Source organism: Budorcas taxicolor, chromosome 23 (genome assembly GCF_023091745.1).
Source record: "Budorcas taxicolor isolate Tak-1 chromosome 23, Takin1.1, whole genome shotgun sequence".
Classification (NCBI taxonomy): domain Eukaryota; kingdom Metazoa; phylum Chordata; class Mammalia; order Artiodactyla; family Bovidae; genus Budorcas; species Budorcas taxicolor.
This window is the reverse complement of record NC_068932.1, coordinates 15509561-15530943: the sequence shown is the minus strand read 5'-3', so window position 1 is coordinate 15530943 and position 21383 is coordinate 15509561. Positions and strand designations below refer to the sequence as shown.

Genomic DNA, 21383 nt, shown 5'->3' with positions numbered 1-21383 from the left:
TCTTTTAATTTCATGGCTGTAGTCACCATCTGCAGTGATTTTGGAGCCCAAGAAAATAAAGTCTGTCACTGTTTCCATTGTTTCCCCATCTATTTGCCATGCAGTGATAGGACCAGATGCCATGATCTTAGTTTTCTAAATGTTGAGCTTTAAACCAACTTTTTCACGAGAGCCTCTTTCACTTTCATCAAGAGGCTCTTTAGTTCTTCTTCACTTTCTGCCATAAGGGTGGTGTCATCTGAATAGCTTATGAATATTTCTCCCAGCAATCTTGATTCCACCTTGTGCTTCATCCAGCCCAGCATTTCATATGATGTACTCTGCATATAAGTTAAATAAGCAGGGTGACAATATACAGCCTTGATGTACTCCTTTCCTGATTTGGAACCAGTCTGTTGTTCCATGTCCAGTTCTAACTGTTGCTTCTTCACCTGCATACAGATTTCTCAGGAGGCAGGTAAGGTGGTCTGGTATTCCCATCTCTTTAAGAATTTTCCAGTTTGTTGTGATCCAAACAGTCAAATGCTTTGGTGTAATCAATAAAGCAGAAGTAGATGTTTTTCTGGAACTCTCCTGCTTTATCAATGATCCAGCGGATATTGGCAATTTGATCTCTGGTTCCTCTGCCTTTTCTAAATCCAGCTTGAACATCTAGAATTTCATGGTTCACAGACTGTTGAAGCCTGGCTTGGAGAATCTGGGGTATTATTTTGCTATTGTGTGAGATGACTGCAATTGTGCAGTAGTTCAAACACTCTGTGGCATTGCCTTTCTTTGGGATTGGAATGAAAACGTACCTTTTCTAGTCCTGTGGCCACTGTTGAGTTTTCCAAATTTGCTGGCATATTGAGTGCAGCACTTTCACAGCATCACCTTTTAGGATTTGAAATAGCTCAACTGGAATTCCATCACCTCCACTAGCTTTGTTTGTAGTGATGCTTCCTAAGGTCCACTTGACTTTGCACTCCAAGAGGTCTGGCTCTAGGTGAGTGATCACACCGTTGTGGTTATCTGGGTCATGAAGATCTTTTTTGTATAGTTCTTCTGTGTATTTGTGCCACCTTTTCTTAATATCTTCTGCTTCTGTTAGGTCCATACCATTTCTGTCCTTTATCAAGCCCATCTTTGCATGAAATGTTCCCTTAGGTATCTCTAATTTTCTTGAAGAGATCTCTAGTCTTTCCCATTCTATTCTTTTCCTCTATTTCTTTGCATTGATCACTGAGGTAGGCTTTCTTATCTCTCCTTGCTGTTCTTGGGAACTCTGCATTCAAATAGGTATATCTTTCCTTTTCTCCTTTGCCTCTAGCTTCTCTTCTTTTCTCAGCTATTTGTAAGGCCTCCCCATACAACCACCTTGCCTTTTTGCATTTCTTTTTCTTGGGGATGATCTTGATATCTGCATCCTGTACAATGTCACAAACTTCTGTCCATAGTTTTTCAGGCACTCTGTCTATCAGATATAATCTCTTGAATATATTTGTCACTTCTCCTGTATAATCATAAGGGATTTGATTTAGGTCATACCTGAATGGTCTTGTGGTTTTCCCTACTTTCTTCAATTTAAGTCTGAATTTGGCAATAAGGAGTTCATGATCTGAGCCACAGTCAACTCCTGGTCTTGTTTTTGCTGACTGTATAGAGCTTCTCCATCTTTGGCTTCAAAGAATATAATCAACCTGATTTCCGTGTTGACCATCTGGTGATGTCCATGTGCAGAGTCTTCTCTTGTGTTGTTGGAAGAAGGTATTTGCTATGACCAGTGCAACTGGAGTAGAATACTTAATAATAATCTACTGTTAAAGTCCCCCGTCTATGGTATGCAGCTTCAAAATCCTTTGCTTAATCTCTAAGATTATTTTGCTGCTACCTATACTTGGGTGCTCTGACACTAATGTTCACTTAAGTTATTTTCTCCATCCTGGTTAAGGTCTCGGCTGATAAGTTCTATTGTTAGTAGATCAAAGCCTTGGTCTTAACCTTGATCCCCCACCCCCACCCCTGCCATGGCCCACTAGTTTTACTTGGTTCAGCAACAATGCCAAAACCTGGGGAGCAACTTGTTTCTCTGGCTTGAGTGAGAGTGAAGCCTGAACAGAGAAGGTTACAGGGGGAGAAGTTCAAGGTCTAAGGAACTCTTCTCTGCCTCCTTTCCTCCAAATAAAATGAGAGGAATGAGTGGCATTTAGTGCTGGCAGCAACCACAGAGGGCAGCCCAAGCTCTTTCTTCCAGGTCAAGAATCCAAGGCTCGTGGGAGAAATTGACTTGCTAACGTCACAATTCTTTTGGATGTCAAAACTAGGACTCCGAGGCTGGTGCTCTTTCCTCTAATGAAGGGAAGCTAGTTTTAGTAAATTTGGTGCTGGCAGGTCCTTCTAAGCACTCAATAAGAGATGCACACTTGAAGATAGAGATGGAATCAAAGGAGAAGTTACCAAGAAGAGTATCAAAACATAATTTAAAAAATGAAAACAGCAAAACAGAAGAGATCAGTGCTAACCACACCTTTCCTTTCCCTACACAGAAACAAATAGGAAACAGCAACAGAGATTTTCCATGCTAGCACAGGGTTATAATCTGGTACCAGTCAGGAGCACTGCAGTAATAATCTGTATCTTCTTTTCTAAAATTGGCTGAAGCAAAAAGTGATGGGCCACCTGCTAGCCCTGAGCCCAGCCCCAGCCCAATAGGCTCTCAGCAGCCACCACCACTCTCCACCTGTTCGGATTTAGCTGAGCTCTCGTGAGACATCAGGGAACAGATCTGGAATCAGACCCCTAGGATGAGCCAGAGTCCAGACCATCCTGCAAAGAATTAAGAGCCTCTTGGGAAAGAGATAACCTTTCGTTTGGTCTCCTGGGACTCCTCTGGGAGCACAAGAGACCTCTGGGATTTTCAGAGCCAACCCCTCCCCTGCAGCTGTGAGCAATCCCTGGCTCGCTGCTTCTCAGCCTTGTCCCTTTATCTACTTACCCAGTTACCAATCACTTTTGCGGAACTCTGGCTCTCTAGACCAAGACATTATATCGCCAGTGGAGACTGTTGTTAAAGTCTTCAATCAATTCTTCTGTTGGTGTGATCAGCTTTTGATAAGCCCTGTCCACCTGATGTGAAGAGCTGACTCAAAGACCCTGGTGCTGGGAAAGACTGCAGCCAGGAGGAGAAGGCGGTGACAGAGGATGAGATGGTTGGATGACATCATCAACTCAAGGGATATGAATCTGCACAAACTCCAGGAGATAGTGAAGGTCAGGGAACCCTGGCGTGATGCAGACCATGACTGAGTGACTGAACAGCAACGACAGCGACCCTGCCACAAGAGGTCGTCAGAAAACACTCAGAATCACAACATCGTTGACTCTTTGAGCCAGACATTCAAATCCATCTCCTTAAAATAAAGATGAAACACTCAAAAATTTAAAGTTGTTCTTCAAAGACACCCAATGCAGTACTTCTTGAGGCCTCTGGCTGTATTTTCCTATGGCTTTAGCTCCTTTCCTGTTGAAATGGATGGAAAATCAGTGTTTCTGCAAAGTCACTGTTCTTTCAGGCTATTTTGGTACCACACAGTGACTTCTCAGTGCTGTGACCTGAAAGGGTTAACACATCTTCCCCTGGAGAGACCTGTTTCACAGACACTGACCATCAGTGGGGTTTGTGCCTCAGTCCTGACCACACATCCAGATTTATTTCCTATCAGTCAAATTATTTTCCATATACTTTCCCACAATGCTAGGAAAAAAATAGTGATACCATATTTCACATGGAAACCTAATTTAAACCAACTGTTCCATCTCCAAGTGTGAGTCCCTAGGGCTTGGTTATTGAGATTACGTAAGCACTGCTATCATAAACACATGCACACACACATACACACACAAATACATAATATCTGCCTACAGACTTCGGGAACAATTCTTACTGTGGCCTAATGTATTAATAATTTCACAAGCATTAAGTAACAAGAGTGCCGCCACTAATTCTAAAAAACGCAAATTCTAAAATGACGCAAAAAGAAAACAAGGATTCAGTGATGACTGTAAAATGTAGACCACAGCATAAACATGGCAATATTTACTAAGTGGATGAAGGAATGTGTTGCCGATCCATAAAGACTTTCAGGAAACCGCACAGAAAAACACACAAAAAATCGCATGTGTACAGGACTACGACTCAAACACAGGAACAGTCCTAGAGCAGAAAGGTGTCATATGCGGCAGAGTATTCTGCCTCACTGCAATGGTCAGCACGGCACAGAGAGAGAATCTGGGCCCTAGCCCCGTTCCTTCAGTGTCCCTCCCAGAGGCTCTGTGCTTACCCTGACAATCCTGACCCCTTTCTACATAGCTACAGCTCCTCCATAACCGTTTTCTTTTCCTTCCTTCTCAGGCCTTTCTCAGTACTCTGAGGCCCTCAGACTGAACAACTTGCTCTCTCTCCCCACATCAAACACCTTACTGGCATCATATAAGCTCAGTTTGAGAGGAATGTTCTTGCTCCATTCAACGTGACCTTTCCCTGGTCCACCACGCCTTGCCTATGTCCTTTGTAAAGCTGAGTCCTTACCCTGGCCCTGGAGGCCCCAGTCTGTTCTTCAGTCTCACCTCGGCTCTCCCCACACCCCTGCTCTTGGGGAGGCGAACCAGGCTTTTTTCATCTCAGGGAGCATGTACTGGTTGTTCCTTCTATGGGAAGGTACCCCGTTCCCATCCCTCCACCTCTGCTTTAGCTAACATTGACTCATCCTTTAGGCAGAACCATGCTTAGGCCTGTAGCCAGGCACCGTGCCCTTGCTCCAGGCTATAGAGGCCCAGGTTGGCCCTCATTCAGCTGTGTCCCCCTTCCCTCCAATAGAATAAGAAGCCTGTGGGCAAGAGGGAACATGTCAGCCCACCACCAGATCACTCACCTCTGTAGACCAGTATTCCCAATCCCCTGTTCAAGCACCCCACTTCTAGAATGGCAAGGGCCTGATATCTGGATCAGACCTCCTGAGGGTCAGTCACAACAATAGGCCTGAGGGCTGGCCAAGGGCGGGTAGTATATGGACAGAGTTTACCCTTGGGCCCGAGGTGTCTACATGATACAGGCTTATGAGCCAGGATGGAAGGCATAGGTGGGCAGGCCACAGGCTGGGGTCTGGCGCCTTTCTTTGTACTTCATCCTGACTCCCCTAAAGTCAGGAGCAGGGCTGTGTTCAGGAATCTGATGAAAGCCTCACTACCTTGGGGAGGCTCGCCCTGACTTCCCACGTGGGCAGGGTCTACACACTCTGTGCTAGGTGGTGCCCCAGACCCCTTGCGCTGTCAGCACTGTGTTCCCTGAAAGGCTGACTTGGGGGCTGCTGTGCTCACCAGCAGCACAGCCTACTCCAGAGGCTCGAGGGGAGTCACGTGTGAATGCGTGTGACCTTCCTGGGAAGGCCATTCTGACGGCTCACCTAGCACCTCACGCACAGCCTCCTCTGGCTTCTCTTTCACTGGATGTTGGACCTTGAGTCCAATGTCACGTCTGCACTTGGATTCTCACAGCGGCACACGTTTGCCTCTGGCTTATTTTTGTTATATTTGTGTGCCTGACTCTTTCACATGGATCTCTTCTGTCTCCCCTCACACCCCCACCCAGACCTCCAGGGCAGAGACCATCTTTCCCACATCCCCAGTGTGGGGATGTTCGGTGCCCCTGACCAGCAGGCAGGCCACTCGGAGTCCCACGAGGCCGTGGGCAGAGAGGATTCTCAGCCTTCACATGGTCAGAGATTATATTTGGGAAAAGGCCTGAACACTTCCTACTGCTGTTCCCAGGTCCAGAAAAGGGGGACCGATGACTTCCTGCCAAAAAGTTTTTTTGAATATCCTGAGCAGAAGTTTTTGTAGAAAGATGATCCTTTGTAATGGGTATCTGGTCACCTTCACTGCAAAGTCCAGGCTTAAATGGTAGTCTAAAGAAGGCCATGAAGTCTGTCTAGAAGAGCTCCTCTGAAGTGGATTGTGTGCGGTACATATCTTTATCCACCCTCTACAGAGCTTTCTTAGAACAACCCTTGAACTAGGGCAATTGGCATGCACATGCAGGTAACACACACACACACACACACACACACACACACACACACACACACACATCTCTACCTAGGCAGCACTCCTCACAACATGGCACGTCTGCATCAGAATCTTTAGGATGTTTATTCAAATACAGATTACAAGGCCCCCTCAGACCTAGAAACAGGACTCTCTAGATCTGCAGACCAGGAATCTGCATTCTCAAATGCACTTAAGTGGAGAGCTTTCCCTGGGATTCAGTGTCCCTTTCTGGGCCCCTGAGCCTCGAGTCAGGAAGCATCACTTCTGTAGTACCTGTCCAGTACTCTAAGTCACCACCTCTGTGACTGCACCTGGAGCTCTGACCCATTTGGGACTCAGAGCTCGGAGCTGGCAGGAGATGGCATGGCACAGTGGTGAGGAGCATGGGCCTCGGAGTGGACCTGTCTTCAGCTCCCAGTCCCGCGGTTACTCTGTGCAGGTCCTCGAGGCAAGCGATCTACCCTCTTGGAGATTCCATTTCTTTTCCAGTAAAAGGGGAATAATATTTACCCCACAAAATTGTCATCAGGATGAACCTGGAGACTATATCTAAGACCTCATCGTGGTGCTCAGTGTGTAGTTAAGGGCTCAACAGAAGTGGAATACTGCAGCCACCTGCCGCTTCTACAACCACTATTGGTACCGCTATCTGAGTTCCAGGAAGCAGAGCACAGAAATCCAGGGAGAGGAGTCTCTAAGTCTCAGTTCCTAACTCCATGGAAGGAAGGAACCCAAGGCTGGATCAGGAAGAACCTGTAGTAGCCTTAAGAAGGGTTTGTCCCCCAAGTGCAAGCCTGTCCTAAAAGGATAGTTCACCTATTTCCTGTTCTCTGAAGGCTTCTCTGACTCCTCATTAGGAATAAAATATCATTTTTCCTATTTAAATTGACCAATTCACATACACGTGTAGATTTATCTATGTGATTAATAGGTGTATTGATAGCATCCTCCCTGAGGATGTGAAGTGAGTGCAGAAGAAACTCCTGTCCTGCCTGGCGTGGTTTCACCATAACTTTGTCTAGGAGAGACTCGGAAAAATGGAGACACTTGAAGGTGGCTTCTGGAGAAGCCCTAAACACGTTCTGGATTATACCCCCCCGTCTTCCCCTCAAACTGCAGCACAACTGTCTGCAGAACAAACTCTCCACCTCTTTTTTTCAGCCCTCAGTCCTGGTGCCATCTGATCTAAATGTACATCTCCAGCATTAACTCTGACTGTTTCCCGCTACTCATCCGTCTGACATCCCAATCCTACTCCACTTCATACCATTTCCTATTCTCAGCCTATTCCTCCTATCTCTATGGTGTGGCTCAGTCTGCTCCGTGCGCTGTGAACACGTGCTTGTTTCCCTTTGTCTGTCCAACATTTCTTAGCTGAACCGCCTTTTCTCCACCTCAATCTATGCAGATTACATGAAGCTGCACCCATACTCCCCACCTTTAGGCCTGGCCTCAGTGATTTGTTCAAAGATGGGTATAGAACCCAGGTCAGGCCAACCAGAAGTCTCCTTGAGTCTTCTGCTGAAACTGTTAGGAAAAAAGACATGATCTTTTCATCAGAATCATAAACTTCAAAGATATGAGCCTGGAGCTATCAACAGCCACCTTTGCCACAATATCAGGAAAGCCTGCCTGAGAATGAAGCCAGCACAAATGAAAGATGAAAATAGATTCCTGAGACTATTGGTCAGATTCCTAGATCCAGCCATACTTGAAGCCCTGAGAATATTTCATTTAATAAATGAACAAATTCCCTTACTTTGTTTGAGCAGGTTGCTGTTGCTATTAACTTGTAACTGGAAAGAAAAATTCTTAACTCTCTTTATCAGATGACCCTCATTCTTCCAACAAACATTTACTGAGTATTTACCACACAGTGCACCACGTAGGATAAATATGGTATCTCCCGTGGAGAGCTTGGAGCCTCATGGGGGGAAATAAGATAAACAAGGAATTAAATAATAGTGTGGTTGATATCATGACTAGGTAAGTACAAGGCCAACTTTACCCATTTATATGCTACCATCTTTGCGAGTCCAAAAGGAAGTCCAGTCTTTTTACCATTTCTTGGTCCCAGTCAAACCCCCAAAGCACTTTGTTTATACCTCTATACAGTGCTTTTTCTTCCCAAGCAGTTACTGTATGCCTGTGAACTTGCCAGGAACATGCTAGGCATGGGGGCAGGAGAGGTTGAATCAAGTATGAAAAAAGCAAGTTAGCATGTTCTGCACTGCAATGAAGTCAACTGTATATATGTCCACCTTCTCTAAATAGTCAGCTCCTTAAAAACAGGCACCATATCACTCAGCTGTCTTTCTATTGTTTGCAGAATGTCTTCCCTGTAGTTTGCAAAAGATAACTGTTTATTCTCAAATTCTTCAACTAAAAATTCCCTATATACTCAAAAATTAGATTCTAAATCACTAGAATTATTTACCATTTTTAAACCACACTTTTCATTAATCTTCCATTTAACCAAAAGCTTGTATCATAAGCTTGTATTACATGTGACTATTCCCAGGATGTTAACTCTAGAAACTTTGACAAGTCCGCAATTTCCCACAACATACTTAAACTGCCTTTTTGTATAAAGCGTTCAGTTATTATAAGTTTTTAAAATGCTTTGCTGTTCCATTCCTTGTGTATTACATTACTTTTAAAATTTAAGTATAATTGACATATATTAGTTTCAGGTGTACAACATAATGATTCAATATTTGTATCTATTATGAAACAATCACCAGAATAAGTCCAGTTAGCATCCATTACCATACATACACAATTTTTTTCTTGTAATGACGACTTTTAAGATCTCTTAGAAACTTTAAAAAATGCAATACGGTGTTATTAATGATAGCATGTTGACTACCATTATATACATATATATATATATATATGTATGTATGGATGGATGGATGGATGGATGGATGTGAAGTTGCTCAGTCATGTCCGACTCTTTGCGACCCCATGGACTGTAGTCCGCCAGGCTCCCCCATCCATGGGGTTCTCCAGGCAAGAGTACTCGAGTGGATTGCCATTTCCTTCTCCAGGGGATCTTCCCTACCCAGGGATCAAACCTGGGTCTTCTGCATCATAGGCAGATGCTTTACCCTCTGAGCCACCAGGGAAGCCTTGGTAACGGTAAGCGCGGGTGGCTGCGACTGGCACATTTAGCACGGCGGAGAGGAGCTACCTCATGTCTGAGGTCAGGGGCAGAAGCCGGGAGGACCCCATGCCCGAGGGGCACCCCACATCTGAGGTCAGGGGCAGGGGCCGAGAGTGCCAGGCTGTGAAGGCGCAGGAATGGCTGAGAGGAGATACCCCAGTCAGAGGTCAGGGGCGGCGGCAGGGAGGAGCTACCCCACGCCCGAGGCCAGGGGCGGCAGCCAGGAGGAGCAACCCCATATCCAAGGAGTAGTGGCTGCGCGGGGGCAGGAGGGCCTAGAGGAGCTATTCCACGTTCAAGGTCAGGAGGGGCGGCAGTGAGGAGATACCCCTCGTCCAAGGTAAGGAGCAGTGGCTGTGCTTTGCTGGAGCAGCCGTGAAGAGATACCCCAGGCCCAAGGTAAGAGAAACCCAAGTTAAGATGGTAGGTGTTGCAAGAGGCATCAGAGGGCAGACACACTGAAACCATACTCACAGAAAACTAGTCAATTTAATCACACTAGGACCACAGCCTTGTCTAACTCAATGAAACTAAGCCATGCCCGTGAGGCCACCCAAGACAGGCGGGTCATGGTGGAGAGGTCTGACAGAATGTGGTCCACTGGAGAAGGGAATGGCAAACCACTTCAGTTTTCTTGCCCTGAGAACCCCATGAACAGTATGAAAAGGCAAAATGAGAGGATACTGAAAGAGGAACTCCCCAGGTCAGTAGGTGCCCAATATGCTACTAGGGATCTGTGGAGAAATAACTCCAGAAAGAATGAAGGGATGGAGCCAAAGCAAAAACAATACCCAGTTGTGTATGTGTCTGGTGATAGAAGCAAGGTCTGATGCTGTAAAGAGCAATATTGCATAGGAACCTAGAATGTCAGGTCCGTGAATCAAGGCAAATTGGAAGTGGTCAAACAAGAGATGGCAAGAGTGAACGCTGACATTCTAGGAATCAGTGAACTAAAATGGACTGGAATGGGTGAATTTAACTCAGATGACCATTATATCTGCTACCACGGGCAGGAATCCCTCAGAAGAAATGGAGTAGCCATCAAAAGAGTCCAAAATGCAGTACTTGGATGCAAGCTCAAAAACTACAGAATGATCTCTGTTCGTCTCCAAGGCAAACCATTCAATATCACAGTTATCCAAGTCTATGCCCCAACCAGTAACACTGAAGAAGCTGAAGCTGAATGGTTCTATGAAGACCTACAAGACCTTTTAGAACTAACACCCCAAAAAAGATGTCCTTTACATTATAGGGGACTGGAATGCAAAAGTAGGAAGTCAAGAAACACCTGGAGTAACAGGCAAATTTGGCCTTGGAATACAGAATGAAGCAGGGCAAAGACAGAGTTTTGCCAAGAAAATGTACTGGTCATAGCAAACACCCTCTTCCAGCAACACAAGAGAAGACTCTACACGTGGACATCACCAGATGGTCAACACCAAAATCAGATTGATTATATTCTTTGCAGCCAAAGATGGAGAAGCTCTATACAGTCAACAAAAACAAGACCAGGAGCTGACTGTGGCTCAGATCATGAAATCCTTATTGCCAAATTCAGACTTAAATTGAAGAAAGTAGGGAAAACCACTAGAGCATTCAGCTATGACCTAAATCAAATCCCTTATGATTATACAGTGGAAGTGAGAAATAGATTTAAGGGCCTAGATCTGATAGATAGAGTGCCTGATGAACTATGGACGGAGGTTCATGACATTGTACAGGACACAGGGATCAAGACCATCCCCATGGAAAAGAAATGCAAAAAAGCAAAATGGCTGTCTGGGGAGGCCTTACAAACAGCTGTGAAAAGAAGAGAAGCGAAAAGCAAAGGAGTAAAGGAAAGATATACCCATTTGAATGCAGAGTTCCAAAGAATAGCAAGAAGAGATAAGAAAGCCTTCCTCAGCGATCAATGCAAAGAAATAGAGGAAGACAATAGAATGGGAAAGACTAGCTATCTCTTCAAGAAAATTAGAGATACCAAGGGAACATTTCATGCAAAGATGGACTCGATGAAGGACAGAAATGGTATGGACCTAACAGAAGCAGAAGATCTTAAGAAGAGGTGGCAAGAATACACGGAAGAACTGTACAAAAAAGATCTTCACAACCCAGATAATCACAACGGTGTGATCACGCACCTAGAGCCAGACATCCTGCAATGTGAAGTCAAGTGGGCCTTAGAAAGCATCACTACAAACAAAGCTAGTGGAGGTGATGGAATTCCAGTTGAGCTATTTCAAATCCTAAAAGGTGATGCTGTGAAAGTGCTGCACTCAATATGCCAGCGAATTTGGAAAACTCAGCAGCGGCCACAGGACTGGAAAAGGACAGTTTTCATTCCAATTCCAAAGAAAGGCAATGCCAAAGAATGCTCAAACTACCACACAATTTCCCTCATCTCACATGCTAGTAAAGTAATGCTCAAAATTCTCCAAGCCAGGCTTCAGCAATACGTGAACCATGAACTTCCTGATGTTCAGGCTGGTTTTAGAAAAGGCAGAGGAACCAGAGATCAAATTGCCAACATCTGCTGGATCATACTAAAAGCAAGAGAGTTCCAGAAAAACATCTATTTCTGCTTTATTGACTATGCCAAAGCCTTTGATTGTGTGGATCACAATAAACTGTGGAAAATTCTGATAGAGATGGGAATACCAGAGCACCTGACCTGCCTCTTGAGAAACCTGTATGCAGGTCAGGAAGCAACAGTTAGAACTGGACATGGAACAACAGACTGGTTCCAAATAGGAAAAGGAGTACATCAAGGCTGTATATTGTCAGCCTGCTTATTTAACTTATATGCAGAGTACATCATGAGAAACGCTGGGCTGGAAGAAGCACAAGCTGGAATCAAGATTGCCAGGAGAAATATCAATAACCTCAGATATACAGATGACACCACCCTTATGGCAGAAAGTGAAGAGAAACTAAAAAGCCTCTTGATGAAAGTGAAAGAGGAGAGTGAAAAAGTTGGCTTAAAGCTCAACATTCAGAAAACGAAGATCATGGCATCTGGTCCCATCACTTCATGGCAAATAGATGGGGAAACAGTGGAAACAATGTCATCCCTCATTTCTTTGGGCTCCAAAATCACTGCAGATGGTGATTGCAGCCATGAAATTAAAGGACACTTACTTCTTGGAAGGAAAGTTATGACCAACCTAGATAGCATATTCAAAAGCAGAGACATTACTTTGTCAACAAAGGTCTGTCTAGTCAAGGCTATGGTTTTTCCTGTGGTCGTGTATGGATGTGAGAGTTGGACTGTGAAGAAGGCTGAGCGCCGAAGAATTGATGCTTTAGAACTCTGGTGTTGGAGAATACTCTTGAGAGTCCCTTGGACTGCAAGGAGATCCAACCAGTCCATTCTGAAGGAGATCAGCCCTGGGATTTCTTTGGAAGGAATGATGCTAAAGCTGAAACTCCAGTACTTTGGCCACCTCATGCGAAGAGTTGACTCATTGGAAAAGACTCTGATGCTGGGAGGGATTGGGGGCAGGAGGAGAAGGGGACGACAGAGGATGAAATGGCTGGATGGCATTACTGACTTGATGGACATGAGTCTGAGTGAACTCCAAGAGTTGGTGATGGACAGGGAGGCCTGGCGTGGTGCAATTCATGGGGTCGCAAAGAGTTGGACGCGACTGAGCGACTAAACTGAACTGAACTGAAATATATATATATATAATGTCTTTGTGACTTCATTATTTTATAACTGTAAATTTGTACATTTTGACCCCTTCACTCATTCCCCTCCCACCCTTCACTGGCCTCTGGCAACCAGCAAACTGTTCTCTGCATCTATGAGCTTTGTGTTTTGTGTGTGTGTGTGTGTGTGTGTGATTTAAATACCACATATAAGTGAAACCACAAGGCAGTTCTCTTCCTCTGATTTATTTCACTTAGCAAACACCATCGAGGTCCATTCACATTCTCCACAAATGACAAGATTTCATTCCTTTGTATGGATATTTGCTATTTTAACATCAACCGTTGGACATACTTTGATTTAAAGATGCAAATGCCATTTCTATTTAAATGGTCTACAGAGAATTATAATGGCTGTGCAGGCTGTGTTACCCTCTTCTCTCTTACCACAGCTAAATGGATCATTCATTCTGAAACCAGTTTTTAAAAACTATTCAAGAATAAGCCTCATTTTATGCATATTCTCTCCTTTTGTAAAAGTATTATCCTTGTCCTGGAACAGGGTCTTTTTAATTTCATCCCATTTTAATAATGGGATTAACACTCACCACTAGGGACTTCCCTGGTGGTCCAGTGGTTAAGAATCCACCTTCCAATGCAGAGGATGAGGGTTTGATACCTAGTCGGGGAACTAATATCCCACACATCGTGGAGCAACTAAGCCTGTGTCTGCAACTACTGAAGCCCACTCGCTCCGCAGCCTACAGGCCACAACTAGAGAGTCTGTGTGCCACAATGAAAGATCCCACGTAACAGGGATACGTGCATCCCTGCATGTGCAACTAAGGCCCAGTGCAGCCAAATAAATCAATTAATTAAAAAAAAAACCATGGCTAGCAGTTTGCATAAAACATCTTGACATGAGTTGTCAGCTCCACGTTATTCTGATCCTATTGCAGGATCACTTATGAATCAATTTCTTTTCCTCTTTGCATGATTTTAATAATACTTACAGTAGCAATAGCTTCAAAGTATTGGTTGTGTGCTATGAGAGGGACACTGCTTATTCCATTTAATCCCCTCAGCCCTACACAGCTGGTACTAACAGTGCTCCCATTTTACAGATGGGGAAACTGAGGTTCAAAGTGGCTGAGCTAGCCTGTCCAAGGTGACACAACCTGTAAACTAGGAACAAGACAAATCAAAAGCCTGTGCTTTTAAACTATGTGCTTTATTCTTTTCCATTTTCTCTTGAGCATTAGACTAAAGAGGGCCAACTTTTACTCCTGACGAGGGCCCTGATCTACTGAGCGAAGAAATGCCTTTACACAGGCTATGCGAAGCTCCGCTCCAGATCTGAGCAGCTGAGTCTCATGTCCTGTAGAAATAGGATGTTGGCGTCCTGATAGGTCACAGAGAATGTGGTGCAGTGGCTTGCCAGCTGTCCCCCAGTGTTCCTGCTCTGTCACCTGTGTAAAGTTGAATTTGAGTCTGGAAGTGGAGGGAGAGTGTGAGAGAAGCCCTGCGAGAGGTTTCATCCCTGAGCTCAGTCCTGGGGGCAGCGAGCTGTCCCAGGCAGAGGTCTGAGAAAGTGTCAGGAGATGCCCTAAGAAACCTCTTCCTGAGCTGCTGCCAACAGGAGTGGCCCCATTCTGCGGTGCTCTGAGTGGTGGACAGGAAACGGCCTCCCTGGTTACCAAAGTCCCCAAGTGGGAAACTCACTGGCCACAGGCCGCAGTGCTTGGAGAAGGGAGAGAGAAGGTTGTCTTCTAGGGCTACTGAGCAGGGCCAGAGGTTCTGAGACCTGCTGTGAATCACTCTGGACCCCAGGGCAGGTGGATTCCTGTCACAGGAAAGGAAGAATGAGCCCCACAAGTCACTGTTTCACCCCTAGGACCCAACAGCAAATGTTTGCTGACTGCAGGGTGGATGGTAAGCTGGTAACAGGAGATCAACAGTTAAACTGATACCAGTGATCAAGCAGGAAGGAGAAATTGTAAGGGAATAAAATCATTTGCATGTGTTTGCCTATGTCCCTCTAAAGACAAATCTGTGTGAAGAAACAAAGGATATTAGCACCCACCAAGATCCATTACATCCTCCCTGCTGGGCCCTGGTAGGTATAATAGATCATTAAGAGGAAGGTAATGGAATCTGCTGTCTGTGCTGTACATGTGCATAGGGGTGAGCTTCTGTGAATGAAACTTGCTAAGGAATAAATCTGATGAAAACCAGAATTCTGTCATGTTAGCTTCCCTGTTTTAATGGGAGGTGGCAGAGAGAAGGGAGAACACAGGATTTGGAGCCAAAGAAATGTAGGTTCACATCTTGGCACTACTTTTCACTATTTCTGTGACCTTGAACAAGTTTCTGACCTTCCCTGAGATTCAATTTTTCACCCATAAAATGTCCTGCCATAAGAGGGGTGTGTGGTAACTAACAGACGATAAATATGTGTAAAGGGCTGTAGTGGTTGGAGCAGAGTACATACTCAATAAATGTCAAGCAATGCCGATAATGAAAAAAATAAAAGCAGCTCCTTCTTCAAAGATGTTTCTTTGTGGAAACCACGCTGGCCTTTTAATCACAGTGCCAGCCTCTCTGTTCTGTTTAGCAGAGAGAGACTTCCCACGGATCAAACCCTCAGAAGGAATGATCCTTTGCTTCTTTTAAAGAGGCCAAAAAGGAGAGATACAGGGAAGGCAGAAAAGGAGTGAGAAAAAAATTGAGACCGAAAAAAGAAGAACAGAGCAACAAGAGTCTAAGGACAGTCGGCAGGGATGGATGGGCCATAGGAGATGAGGAGGAAGGGTGTGGTGAGGGTTGTCTGAGGAAGTGGGGACACGTGGATATGCTTTGGTGGGAGGGGAAGTGTTTAGAAAGCACCAGTGAGTCACAGCTAGGTTCTACAAGGGCAGCCGCCTTGAGGGCCCTGGCTCCTTTGTCCAGGAAACACTAGGTGCCCTGGTCAGTAGTGACACCTGATCCAGAGAGGGGCTCAACAGCAGCATGGGACGCTGTTCAATACCTTTCTCACTTTGTGAGAAGGAGGTCATCTTTTCCAGGGAAAGAATACATCCCAATTCCAAATAAAACCCAACAGAGCTGTACATGTAAGGCAGGAATTCTAGGATGCCAGCACAAAATAAAAGTACTTGGTGTGTTTTTCCAACCACTTAATCTATGAAAACAAACAATGACTGTTCTGTGATGAGGTCATGTCACTGGGTGAATGGTAACAACCCAGGTGGCACAAAGCTAAGAACTTGAGCCTGACAGCTGAGTGCGTGGAAATTCACTTCAGGAAGCAAACCACTGCCCTGGGGCCTGGCTGCAGCACTTCCACATTGTACCTGAACTTTGCCCTGTGTGCCAAATTCATGTCTGCCTACCCCTATGCAGCTTTAGAGTTTGAAATCTTGACAGGCAGACTCTGTGCCAATGTTGAGCTGTTCTGCATACAGTAGGTGCTTAGTAAATATTTCAATAACTGTAGTTTTCTTTCCACTTGGAAGACCCAGGGAGAGACAGCTCAGCTGGGTTCTGTGGTAAGGGGTCCCAGCCCATGTTCTGGGGACATGTTCTATCAGATATTAGCTATTTTGTGAAGAAAGTGTCTGGGGCCATTCAGGCTTGGGAGATGCTGGGAATAATTAAGATTTCTTCACTGACAGGATTTCTTAAATATGCTAACATGCATGGTAAATCTCTAAGGGGCTAATATTCAGAGTTTCCCAAATTCTTTATGGGTATTAAGTCACTTCAGTCATGTCTGACTCTTTGCGACTCCATGGATTGTAGCTTACCAGGCTCCTCTGTCCATGGGATTCTCCAGGCAAGAATACTGGAGTGGATTGCTATGCCCTCCTCCAGAGGATCTTCCTGACTCAGGAATCGACTCAGGAATCGAGCCTGAGTCTCCTGTATTGGCAGGCAGATTCTTTACCACTAACAGCACCTGGGAAGCCTGAACTTCTTTATACCATGTCATTTTACCCTAAAGGAATCCTGGAATATTGGCATTGGATCTCTTTGAGCTCCTACAGCCTGGAGCCCTAGTAGTCTCATCTGCACTGGCCATTCTGAAGACTTTGGCCTGGCATCTGCTAAACCTTAGAATACGCCCTTCCACCTCTAGAAGCTGCAAGGTGTGAGTGGACTTCAGGGGGTAGAAATAGGCAGAAATGGCAGCCTGTGGTTTTGTGACAGGTGTCAAAAATTCAGAATCAATATATTGTTGTAGGAATTCTAAAACCAATACACAAATAAGATTTTTTTCTTATAATCTATAATGAGGAGATTAAGGCATTCAGGCAATTATAATTTCATAGGCAAGGCAGTCAGAGGAAAGAGCTGAGCAGACCAGCTTTTAGCTGTGGTTCCACTGTACAATATGACAACTACATCAAAGGACCTTAGAGGTCATTTAGATCACTTTCTGTATTTCATAGATGAAGAAACCCAAGAGAACCAGAGAAGTCAGGTGACTTAGCCAAGGTTATCCAGCTGGTCAGTGATAGTGCTGGGGCTAGACCTCAGGTCTCTGACCTCAGGACATCCTACAGTCACAATCTGCTGGGTTTCCGCTATCTCTGAGAAGAGGATCTGATGCACTGCCCCCTCCCTCTCGCACTCCCTCCACCCATGGGTCTGCAGAGGCAGGCTTCCCCAGGTGAAGGAGCAGCACGTGCCAGCAAGGAGCTAACCTGGTCTGATGGAGCGAGGAGGAGGGGAACTGGAGGAAGTAGCTCAGGGAACCTAAGAGACGGCGGCAGCCGGTCCTAGCTGGCAAAACCCAAGGAACAAAAGCAAGAAGAGTCAGGACAATGAGAAGCTTTCAGTGGGCAGCCACCTGCCCACAGAGATTTGGGGCAGGATTCTAGAAGGGAGGCTGGAAGGAAGATAAGGAGAAATTACATTTTGTAGAGTTGCTACTTGTCTTCAGTGATGGCAGGAGAGATCGGAGGAAGAGTCAAGTCTCCTCTGAAAAAACAAACAAGCAAACAACAGAAAGACCTAGGAAAGGGACTTCCCTGGGGTACAGTGGTTAAGACTCCGTGGTTCCAATGCAGGGGGCACAAGTTCAATCCCTGGACAGGGACGTAGGATCCCACATGCCTGGTGGTGTGGCCAAAAAAAAGAAAGAAGCTTTTTCTGGTTCTGGGAGGAGGGAGGCAGGTGGGAAGAAGCCTTCCGGGAAGATCCTGCCGGGATGTCTGTTTTGGGAAGGGAGACAATGGCTGCTTACCAGTGTTGGTGTGGAGGATTATGGGTTGGGGACCCCAGTGAATAGTGCATGGGCATAAACCCAAGGATAGGAGCTGCAGAAATTCAAAACTTGGAGAGACTGGAGGGAGCTTCAGGCCAGCAGAAGAGGGGATTTACTTTGGAGACTGGGGCCGTGCCACGTGGCTGCAGGACTTCAGATTTTTGTGATTTTGTGTGGACTAAAGTTCTGCTTGTTTTCCTCAGGAGAGTCAGTTAAAGAAGTTTGGGCAGATGTTGACAGTTTCTGAAGGCGTGTTGACAGTTTTTATAAAAGTAACTGACCTGTTTGGGGTCTGATAATCTAAGGGTTCCCTGAAGCCAGGGCAGAAGGCAGTGGGGGACCAAACACCAGCTTTGCTTCTTCTGCGGGGGAGGTGAGCTTTCACTTCAGAGGGGTTAAAGACATGCTTCATATCTGGCTCAAGAAATCTCTTTAGAGAAATATTGACTTCGAAAGTGCCTTGGGTACAGATGACAGAGACTGGAAAATAAAACACGCTGCTTAAGTATTAGAAAGTGGCACATCTTATGCCAAAACTAGATGAAACGAGACAAAAGCCCAAACCAACCCAAAACAAACCAAGACCATGCTTCTGGGGTGCTGACTGGACAAATACTCTTTCCTTGATGCAGTGGAGCGGGCGTAGGAAGTGCTCAAAGTCAGAAGGGCTAGGTCCACGTCTCAGCTCTGACATTTACTAACTGGGATACTGGGCCAACTACTTACTCTCCTCTGTTCCTTCAGTTTAAAGCAGGCATGTCAGCAACACCTACCTAACAGAATGGTAGGGTTAAATGGAATAAGGTGAGAGTGCTTATAAGTACAGTAGAAAGGTTAGCCAATTTTACTAATATTAATGGGCACATACCAATGATTTCCAGGTATGGCATTTGGTTTCGTGAGGCACCTTCATTTACTGTGGCATTTCACTTAACTTAGAAATTAAAATATTTAAGTAATGTCTTTAAAAAGTTTATTTACTTATTTATTTGCTGGCTGAGCTGGGTCTTCGTTGCCGCGCGGGCTTTGCACTAGTTGAATGGGGGCTACTCTCCAGCTGTGGTGTGGGGGCTTCCCGTGGTGGTGGCTTCTCCTATTGCAGAGCAGAGCCTCAGTGGCTGTGGTGCACTGGCTTAGTTGCTCTGCAGCTTGTGGGATCTTCCTGGATCAGGGGTTGAACACACATCTCCTGCATTGGCAGGTGGATTCTTTACCACTGAACCAGTAAGGAAGACCTAATTAATATCTTATTATGTATCTCTCAGACCTGGGTTTGATCCCTGGGTTGGGAGGATTCCGTGGAGAAGGAAATGGCAACCCACTCCAGTACTCTTGCCTGGAAAACCCCATGGGCAGAGGAGCCTGGTAGGCTGCAGTCCATGGGGTCGCTAAGAGTCGGACACGACTGAGCGACTTTATAATTTCAATTTATGTATCTCTCACTGATCCCTCACTGGCCTCTGCCCCATGAGCTATTTATGTCCACAGGTAAACTGACAGATGTTAATAAGAGAGCAAAAGCAAATTTTGCTATGAGTGGATGAGAGTTCAGTGTATAATATAAAACTAAGAATATCTGAAATCATTTTCATATAAGATTGACTAAATGATTTCTATTTTCTCTTAGTTTTCTAAGACACAGTCAAAACCTCAGATGGTTTAGTCAAATATTTTTTCTGAAACAAAGTTGGTATGCATAATTTTTTTTCCTTTTAACTGTAAATGAATAGACTACAGCTTTCTATCAAATCTGTTCAACACCTGCAGCATATAAACCCAGGCCCAGATTTCCCAAAAATGTTGGACATGTTTTAGTATTTTAATGATAAAACCCAGATGTCTTGTTTTACATGCCCTGGAAGAAAAGAAACATACAACCTTACAAAGAACACTTACCATTTAAAATCTGATTAAACTCTATGCCAAACAAGGACTGGAAAGAGTATGATGTTTGTACAAACAATCTTTTAAAAAGTATTTTTCAAATCCACTTAAATGTACTGGAAAACTCCTGAAATGTGAGCCAGCAATATTTATTTACATTCCATCCCTGCGTTGGAATATTAGTTTGGGGTCATGTCTTTGTGCTTAGAGTAGGAATCAAGGTGATGATTAGTTTGATTCTCCAATCTATTTCCAGGTTTGTATGGAATGAACCCCACTTTGGTCACATATAGAAGACAATACCATTTAGAGCCTGGAGGCTTAGTATCAGAACCACCTGTGAGAACTGGCCATTTAGTGTCTAATTCTATAGATCTGGGGACGGGGTAGGGAGGAATCTGTCCGATTAAATTAAATAACTGTTAATCACTTCAGTCATGTCGGACTCTTTGCGACCCCGTGGACTGTAGCCCACCAGGCTCCTCTGTCCATGGAATTCTCCAGGCAAGAACACTAGAGTGGGTTGCCATTCCCTCCTCCAGGGGATCTTCCCAGCCCAGGGATCAAACCCAGGTCTCCTGCATTGTAGGTGGACTCTTTACCATCTGAGCCAGCAGAGGAGTCCTATTAAAAAGTCTTTCTAGATGATACTGATTAAGCCTAGGAACTGCTGAGCTAAGGCTCTGGCTGTCTCAAACTGCAGTATGCACGGGAGTTTTGGGGGATTTTGCTAAAATGTAGGTTCTGATTCAGTAGGTCCGGGTTGAGGTTGGGGTTGGGTGGGGAGATTCTACATTTTGTTCTCAGGTCTCATCAGTCTTTTTCCATCAGGAATGATTTCTCCATATCTCTCTGTCTTTCATGTCCTGTACAGTTTCAAAGACTGCAGGCTTTCATTCTGTAGGACAGCCCTTTGCCTAGGTCTGTGGGATACTTCCTCATGACTGGACTCCAGTTTCACTGTTTCAGCAGGAATGCCCCAGAATGAAACTGGGTTCGTCTCAGTGCATCACAACAGAGGGTACAGGATGACACCACTTGGTCATATAGATCTGGACCATGTGGCCAGATCCCTGCACCACAACGTCACCATTCATCCTCTATAACTGATCAGTGTTTATGTGGAGGTCATTCAGTGAACACACTGAAATCTTGCTCCTCATCAACCCTCTGTCCACCTGCCTTCAACAGATGACTACCACCTGGATCAACCACCCACCCCTATGAGAGTTGCCAAATGAAGATTTATATTTCCACTATTCCTTCTATTTTTATTAGTTGCATTCCTTGCTAAGGATGAGCCTTCCTTTCTTTGTACATGAGTGTATT

General features: G+C 45.0%; 1 protein-coding gene and 1 non-coding gene across 2 annotated transcripts in view; both read right to left on the bottom strand.

The window, feature by feature from the left end:
- Positions 1-21383, bottom strand: part of PLCE1 (phospholipase C epsilon 1) — a 326931-nt gene that overhangs the window by 98831 nt on the left and 206717 nt on the right. The window lies entirely within an intron of this gene.
- On the bottom strand, positions 9141-9212 carry TRNAH-AUG (transfer RNA histidin (anticodon AUG)). Its single transcript has one exon. It is a non-coding gene; the product is annotated as a tRNA-His (tRNA).